Source organism: Hippopotamus amphibius, chromosome 1 (assembly GCF_030028045.1).
Source record: "Hippopotamus amphibius kiboko isolate mHipAmp2 chromosome 1, mHipAmp2.hap2, whole genome shotgun sequence".
Lineage (NCBI taxonomy): Eukaryota > Metazoa > Chordata > Mammalia > Artiodactyla > Hippopotamidae > Hippopotamus > Hippopotamus amphibius.
This window is the reverse complement of record NC_080186.1, coordinates 25,976,346-25,985,648: the sequence shown is the minus strand read 5'-3', so window position 1 is coordinate 25,985,648 and position 9,303 is coordinate 25,976,346.

Below are 9,303 nucleotides of genomic sequence, written 5' to 3'. Positions count from 1 at the left end.
TAAGCAGATTTTGGTCCTTAACACCTCTGCTTTTGTAATACCCTCCCAGCTCCTAGAATGCCCTTGCCCTCCTTTTCCTTCCTGTTGAAATCTTACTCACCCTTCACATCCCGTTCAAGGTGAAGCTGCCCTGGTCGTTCACTGAGTCCAGCAGAACTCAGTGTTCTGGGCCCTTGTAGCACTCTGGGTCTCCCACTACCACTAGACCATGAGCATCCTGAAGAGACATGGGTGCAGAGATGGTCTCAGAAAACATTTGCTGGCTGGAACTGGTTATTGCCCAAGCTGGAATCATGAAAGCATTCCATCTCCAAGTTGGAAGGGAGCTTGGAGACCAGGGATGGCTCCTCCCTAAAGATGCCAGGGTGAGCACACTGACCACCCCCAGCCAGATTGCGCACAGAGAGAACCAGGAAGAGCCAGGAAGGTCTAGGGACGTTGTCTGATTGTTTGTCTTTTTTTTTTTTCCAATTATAAAATAACTTCTGTTTATTGCCAAAAAATTCAAATAGATAAAAGACTATAAAACAGAAAGTCCCCTCATCCTACTCCCAGGAGTCAACAGCTGTTAACAGTTTGGCGCAGGTCCTTCCAGGCATTCTGGCTTACGCATAAACAAAAATAGAATTTTCTTTTACAAAAGTATGCTCATTCTTCACTTTCTGTGTGTTCTGTAAATTCTTACAGATAGAATTTGTTGGTCAAAAGGTTTGCTCATTTTAAATGTGTTGCTTTCCTAAGGAAATTTTTTGTCTTATAACATGTTCATGGAAAATTTGGAAAACACAGTCAAGACACACAGAGTAAATATTACCCATCAGCCACTGTTCAGAGATAACCACTGCTAGCATTTGGGTGATAAAGTCTACAGCTTTTTTTTCTTCCATGTGAGTATGTATGTTTATCTACCAAAATTGGAACATACTCTCCTATTGTTCCACAGCCTATTTTTTACTCCACTTAATAACAGATTGTGCTCATTTTTCCATGTTAAATAGTCTTCTACAATATAAATTTAATACAGTAAGGTTGTTTGAACTTGAGGGCCCCCTCGAAGCCTGATTTTCCTGACCCCCATTCTGAGTAGGGAGCCTGTTGCAACAGTGGGCCAGAATCTGTTTCTCCAGCTGTAACCTTGGCCTGCCCCCTACTTTCAGGAAGGGAAGGACCAGGAAGGCCTTGAGCACCTGCGGCCTCCACCCCTCCTAAGAGGAGGCCCCAACACCCCACTGATGGGCTCAGAGCCCCCCTGTAACTTCTCCACTGCTGCCCACCGGTGCAGTAAGTAGACACCTGCCCCTTTTCTCTGCTGCTTTCCTGGACCCTGGGCTCCTCTAACCCTGGGTGGGGGGGGGGGGGGGGGCGGGACTTGGGTGATCCTGACCTTGACGTGAAGAAGGGCCTCAAATCAAGTGGGGTGAGGGAACAAGTGCCACTTGTCCTTGCACTTCAGCCAGATCCTCAGCCAGGTTTCCCTCATACTGACGGGACTGGGGGAGGAAGAGGGGCAGATGGGGGTAGGGGGAGAATGGGGGAGGAGCTGAGCCACTTAAAAATTTTCTGGTCCTGAAAGCAAATACCCAACTTCCCAGCCCAAGCCCATGCTCTGCCCCAGGAATTTACCAGCCAAATAGTGTGAAATTAAGTGTGATCTTGAAGAAGACTCTACTCCACTCTGGGGGAGGTTTGGGGGTGGGTCTTGGTCTCCTCACCAACATACCACGTGGTTCTTAAGGCATCTTCCCAGATCTGGAATTCTGTAACCCAACTCGAACCCATGTTTCCAAATGTTCTCTTTTCTCTCCAAGCCCCTGAACACCTTATGATTTGTTAAATCTAATTATGCACCAGGCCTTGTTTGAGGGATCATTAACATAGTGAATACTATTAGTTGTCATCTCATTTAATCCTCCCGACAAGCCTGAGAGGAGGCACCACTTTTATTCCCATTTTACAGATGAGAACACTAAGTCCAGAGAGTTAAGATGATTTTCCAGTTAAGTGGTAGAGCTCATGTTTGAACCCAGGGCTGTGTGACTCCCAAACCTACTCTCCTTATTATCCTCCCATCCCCATACCACTGTGATTTATGCGGGGATTATTTCCCTTGCTAGAGTTGAGGAAACTGAGGCCAGAGAGGGGAGGTGAATTCCTCACGGTCACATGGCATGTTCATGGCAGAGCTAGGTGAATCCAGGCTTTGTGATTCCCAGCCCACCCTTACCTCCTGCACAGCACTGACCAGTTTTCAAAGAGGGAAGCTGGTGAACTGGAAACAGCCCTTGGACTGGAGTCAAATGCCTAGAATGATTGGGGGTGGGGCACTCAGGTGGGGAAGGCTGTGTTTGTTCAGCCCAGCCTGGGTCTGCCCTTCCCCAGTTCAGTCCAGGGAAGTGTTGACTTTGGGCAGGTCCTGAAGGATAAAAGGTGACATTACCTGTGGGTGGGGGAGAGATAAGCCAGAGGAGCCCCTTCCCTACTCTCCTCCTAGACAGCCTCACTCTGCTCTCTACTCCCTCACTCTCCCGTTCAGTCACTTACCTGACAAATCCCTACTGAGTGCCTACTATGTGCTAGCTCTGAGATGAGCAAGGACAGGTGCATCCCAGGTCTCCATTAAAGGGCCAATGGTGACCAGGCAGTCATAGCACATGTGTGGAGGGCTGGGCTAAGACAAGAGGGGAGGCGCAGGAACTCAGAGAAGATGGGCCACTGGAGGAGGTATCACAGAATCTGAGACCTGCAGCATGAGTAAGAGTTGGGGAAAGTGTTCCAGGAAGAGGGAACAGCATGTGCTAGGGATAGGAGACTGGAAATGAGGTCATGTGGTTAAGGGTTGAATATGAGGCAAAGGGGCAGCCCCTGCATCTCAGCTTCTCCATCTGGTAAATGGGAATAGCATCATCTTGCCAAGTTGAATAACACAAGGTGTATAAAGCACCTGGTGTTCTTAGCATCACTTCTCTCCCTTGTGGTCCACAAACATGTACCAACCACCAAGTGCCAAACACTAGGGGGAAATTATTATTGGCTACTTATCCAAGGTCACTCAGACTTTGCCTCCAAGCCTCTTCCTGCTCTGTACCATACCTCCTTTAGACCTGGGACCACAATATTGCGTGGGCCACAGCTACTGAGGGCCGGGGCACAGCCTGTCCCCGGGGAGCAGTCCACTACCCCTGCCCTGATGCCTCTGTCCCTTCTGCCAGATGTGGGTGGCTTGCAGGCTGCAGTGATCATCATCCCCACCCTGCTCTCGTCATCCACGCTGCTGATCATAAGCTGCATCTTATGGAAGACCTGCCGTCGGTGGTCTCGGGTCGCCCACCCAAGCCTGCCGTCTACATGAGGCGCCCAGGTAAGCCACCTGAGGATCATTAGGACAGGGAAGTTCTATCTCAGTTTTATTCTTTGTCTCCCTTAAGAGGAGAAGCTCTCCTTACTCTCTTGAGGCCACAAGAGATGATGTGCTGAGATGGATGAACAAGCACGTATGTGGCCTCCTAGTCTCCCATACCCTTGTTCAGGTCCCGTTGGACATTACTCATCAGCCCCTGTAACTGTGGCCCTGGGTGACTGACTATGAGACCAAAGCTGCCCTTGGCCCCCTTAGTTCCCTGCGATGCCCCCTACCTGGTGGGGCCTCCACAGGGAAACTGACCAGGGAGCAGGAAGTCCTCCTCCAGGGACTGGATGAGAGCACCCCTGGTTTCACCCTAGTTGGGGCGTGGCTTATCATATTATCCAAGGCTTGCAGTCCTTAGAACTTTCCACTTCTCATATCTTTAAACACTCACATCACCAGTGCTTTCCTGAGGTCACGGAGTTTCAGCTTATTACATGGTTTTTAGAGGGAACATAGCCCTAAGGCCCCTGACAGGCAAGGCATGGATGGCATGGAAATTGGTGGGTCCCTGGACCCCTGCCCAGCCTGGAGCCTCCACTCTCCTTGTCTACTGCCTGAGCTCTGGAATTAAGAGGAGAAACAAAATGAGGAAATGGGTTTCATGAAGCTAGTACAAAAGCCCAGAATTCTCACCACTGCCCTACGATTTCAGGACACCTGCTCTGTCTGCCAGCCACAGGTTCTCAGCTTCTTCTATTCATCCAGTGATACCCAGATGTGTACCATGTGCCAGGCATGCCAGGTGCTGGGTTTATAACAACAAATGAGACTCAGACTAGTAATCTAGTGGCTGTAACAGAACAATGACAGCAGAGTATGAGACGTGCTTGGATAGAGTAAGGAGTCTGGGGGAGCATAAAGAAGAGACCACTAACTAGCCAGGGGAGGACATTTAGGGAAAGTTTCCAAGAAGTGGCACTGAAACTGAGACCTGAAGGATGACTAGGAGCTTGCTGGAAGGAAGGTGGTAAAGGATAGTACCAGCAGAGGGAACAGAAAGTACAGTGTAAGGTGTTGGCAAACTATGGCCCACTTCCTAGTTTTATAAATAAAGTTTTATTGAGACATAACCATATCCATTCACTTACATATTGTCTCTGGCTGCTTTCACTGTACCCAGCAGGGTGAAATAGTTGTCACAGAGACGCTATGGCTCACAAGGCATAAAACATTTTCTATCTCATCCTTCACAGAAGAAGCTTGCTGACTCCTAGAGGTTAGAGAGCTTATGCTGCCTTTTAGGAACATAGTGACTGGAGGGTTGGTGGTGGGAACTGTGCAGCAGGCAGTTCACAATGAGTCCTTCTTCCTTTAGCCACAGTGGATTGATCCAGGAGTAGACAAACCTGATTTAAACTGATCTAATCAGATTCTCTCTTCCTAGGAATTTGAAATGTGGAATGTGAGAGCCAGAAATGGAGCTGAGTTACACTAATGTCTGTGAACCTCTGCTGCTGAGGCCCCTAGAGCTGCCCTGCTCCTTTCCCGTTAATCAACAATCCCTTTGATTCTGAAGGCCCTTGCAATCAATTCCCCAAACTTTTAATTTTCATATCTTTCAAAGTCAGCTTCTGTTACTTTTAATGAAAAAACTTTAACTAAAATTAACATAGTGCAGAGAGATGAAGCTGGTGGGGTATACAGTCACATGGTCCAATATATGTATAATATGAGCCACACATGTACTTTTACATTTTCTAGTAGCCACATTTTAAAAAGTAAAAAGAAATTAGTGAAATTAATTTTAATAGTATTTTATTTCACCCAATATAGGCAAATATTATGTGGTCAATATTTTTAAATTGCTAATGAGATGTTTTACATTCTTCTCTTTGAACTACGTCTTTGAAAGCTGGGGTGTATTTTACATTCACAGCACATCTCCCGTCAGACTAGCCACATTTTGAGTGCTCCATAGCCACACGAGGCTGGTGGTTAGCATAATGGACAGCACAGATTAGGGCCTTCAAGGTGGCAAAGGACCTGCTATGTGGTCCTGGCTTCATTCTTTTTTTAAAAAAAAAAATCTATCTATCTATCTATTTATTTATTTATTATTTAATTGGCTGCTTTGGATCTTCATTGCTGCACGTGGGCTTTCTCTAGTTGGGGCGAGCAGGGGCTACTCTTCATTGTGGTGTGCAGGCTTCTCATTGCCATGGCTTCTCTTGTTGTGGAGCACCAGCTCTAGGAGTACGGGCTTCAATAGTTGCGGCATATGGGCTCAGTAGCTGTGGCTTGCAGGCTGTAGAGTGCAGACTCAGTAGTTGTGGCACACGGGCTTAGTTGCTCCACAGCATGTGAGACCTTCTCCGGGCCAGGGATCAAACCCATGTCCCCTGCATTGGCAGGTGGATTCTTCACCACAGTGCCAGTAGGGAAGTCCCCTGGCTTCATTCTGAAAGCAGTGGGTATCCCCTGAAGAGATTCAAGCCAGGAAGTAACATAATAAGAGATATATATATATATAATTTTAGGAAGATCACTCTGACTCCCAGTTAAAGAATGGACTGGACAGGAATTGAGGTTAGAGTTGGGGACATCAGTTAGGAGGAGTTAAAGAGAGATGAGAAGTAAAGATGATGATGGTAGACTTTGGCAGCAGCAGCAGGAATATTAAGATACAGTTGAACTCAAGAGAGGCTTAGAAGGCAGGAGCAACATGCCTCATCATCATTGCTGCCCCTACACACTAAACCTACTTCCCACCTGCACATCTTTGTGTATCTTCTCCCCATCGCTCCATCCCACCTATCTTTCCCTTTCCTCTCTGGCAACCAAAGAGGCAAATCCTTCCCAATCTTTAAGGCATAGTCCAGGATAGTTTTGCATACAAAGTGGCCCACAGTAGGAGATCAATCAATGAATGTTTCTTTCCTCCCTCAACGAAGTCTTCTCTGAATGCTCCTGCCCACGTCTAACTTCCAATTCTGAAATATGAAAGACAGGAATATTGGCCCAATCTAGAGTAAGCTGGAGATCTTGTCCTGAGAAGTTGCTGGCAACTCTAAGAGGAGCTTTCAGCTGCATGGGTAAAGGTGGAAAATTATATTTAACCAGAGTTGTGGTTTTGCTGAGAGAGTATACATACAACAAATAAAAAAGAGACAAGGAAGTAGAGGGTGAATGCAAGGGAGTGATGATAAAGGTTAACCACGGTATTTAAGTTGGCATGGGAATCTTTAAGTGCTATTCGTAAATATTCCAGTTCTCCAACCCCACCCCTTGCTTCTGGACTTTGGGTAGAAATGCACTTTCTTGTCCACTTGAGGCTAGGTATGGCCATGTGATTAGTTTTGGCCAGATTATAGATTCTAGATGCAGCATTTAATTGCCAACAAGACCCTCCAGAGTTCTCTTTTCCTTCTCACATAGTGACCAACATTATTTGAGATGGTGGCTTTTCCATCACCCTGGGTTTCTGACTACAAAAAGCAGAGCCCTCTGTTGACCCACAATGTTCAAGCTGTGCAAGCAAGAAATAAATCCTTCTTCATTGTATTAAAGTTAAAATATAAGCCTGAAATATTAGAATTGTCTGTTACTGCAGTACCACCTAGCCTATCCTGACTGATATAACTGGGGGAGAGGACATTAAGAGGGAGAGAGATAATGCAAAATGTAGGATTAATAGTTTTCAGTTCCTGGCATGGAAGGATTGATGGGGTCAGAACAGGAAGGAGAATAACTGGAAAGATGTGAGGTGTTGTTTCGAGCATTCGATTCATGATAAAGTCGAGGGTATAACCATGGAGTGAGTGCCTGAGGTAGAAAGAGGACAAGATCTCTGAAGCAAGAAACTGAGAGAACAATGTTGGAAGGATCAACTCTGTGGACATTGAAATTTTCAAAGATTAAGACAGAAGCAACGTTGGAGAGAGTAAGAGCCAGAAGCCAAAAATCTTATTGTTTCTCTTCCTGCAATGAAGATATGAGTGCCATGAATGCAGAGACTTTTGTGCTCACTTTTACATCTCCAATGTCTGCCACAGAGAAGGCACTTAATACACATTTGCTGAATGAATGACTGGATGAGGGGAGAGTAGTATGCCATACACTTTGACAAGTAAATCGAATTCAGGGAAGAGAGTTCCTTCCAGTTCCTACTTCCCTGATTCTGTTTCTCTGCAATACTTTTTCCCCAGACCACAGTGACTGTTCTCTTTGTCCAACCTAGAGTCTGCTTGTTGATCTAACCTGTTGTTGCCAGAAATCTCAAGGAGCTACTTTTTAAACTCATCCCCAGTGGCCTGCATGCTGGCAACTCTAGCTAATACCATCCCCCATGTTACCAAACACTGGTGTTGTTCTCTCCTTCACCTCCTCCCTCATTCCCATATCCAACTCCGTTGCCAAATGTCTTTCCTTTGTTTCCAGACCTATCTCAGATCTGTCCCCTGCTCTTTACCCGACAAGCACTGCCCCAATCCAGATTCTCATCATCTCTTCCCTGACCTAGAACAAGTGTCCCCTTCTAATCCACTCCCTTTCTCTCTTTGTTTCTAATCCCTCTTTATTATCACTTATCTATTGCTGCATTAAAATTACCTTAAATTTTTGTTAAAACTTAAAACCACAAATATTTATTGTCTCAAAGTTTCTGTGGGTCAGGAATCTGGGTATGGCTTAGGGGATGCCTCTGGCTCAGAGTCTCTCACATGGCTGCCATCAAGCATTGGCCAGGGCTACAGTCATGCCAATGCTCAACTGGAGGAGGCTCTACCTCCAAGCTCACTTATGTGGCTATTAGAAGTCCTCAAGTCCTTGCTAGTGATCAGAGACATCAGTTTCTGGACACCTAAACCTCTCCATAGGGCAGCTTGCAACATGGCAGATGTCTTCCCTAAGAGCAAGTGAGCAAGAAAGAGAAGGTGCCAAAGACAGAAGCTACAGTCCTTTTGTAATCTCATCTCAGAAATGGTAACCCATCACCTCTAACATATCTATTCATTAGAATGGAATCAATAAGCCCAGTCCATACTCAAGGGGAGAGAATTATATCAGTATGTGAACACTAGGGTTTGGGATCACTGGGGACATCTTAGAGACTGCCTATCACAACCTGTTCACTGCCTCCTAGTGAGCCATCTAAAGTGCAAAGCTGATCTCTTCTCTCCCTTTTTCAGAAACTTTTGTTAACTTGCTGATACTGGGACATAACCCTTCATAATATGCCTCAATTGCTATTTCATTCTCATCTTCCATTCTGTACTCCAGTTTCTAAGAAAGAGCTCTGAGTTATCACATCACTACCCCTTTACACACCATTTCCCTGGTTTGGAATGCTTCCCTCAACCTCCCCAGACTTTTCTACCTGGCCAACTCCTACTCATCCATTAAGGTTTCTACTTCCATCCATTGCTTCTGCCAAGTCCATCCTAACTCTAGCAGGCAGTTATGTCTATCCCTAATCAGACTTCCCTTGGCACCCTGTGCACTAACATGCTACTTATCACACCAAATTATAATTAACTCCACTTGGATCTCAAAATTCAACATGTTCAAAAGTTCATTTCTGCTAATTTTTGTATCAATGAGATTTAGCAGGAGGTGGATCTTGCAGTTTCACCATCTTCAATGGAGATGTATAGAACAAGTTATAGAACCTCACCATCTTAATTGGCATTATTAAATGCCCAGAGAGCAGTCATTTGGTAATAGGGTCCTACTAAATAAATACATGTGCTGCTCTAAAGGCATTTATGGTCCTCACAGGCTTCCATAGGAAGACGGCTGGGTGAGTATCACTGAGAGGTTCTTCGAGAAGGCAGAGATGCTTCCAAACCTGGCTCCACTAGTTACTATCTATGCTAGACAGGTTACTGCATATCTAAGCCTCAGTTTCCTAATTTATAAATGGAAATAACCTAAGTGGTTCCCATGGTGACCACAGATCA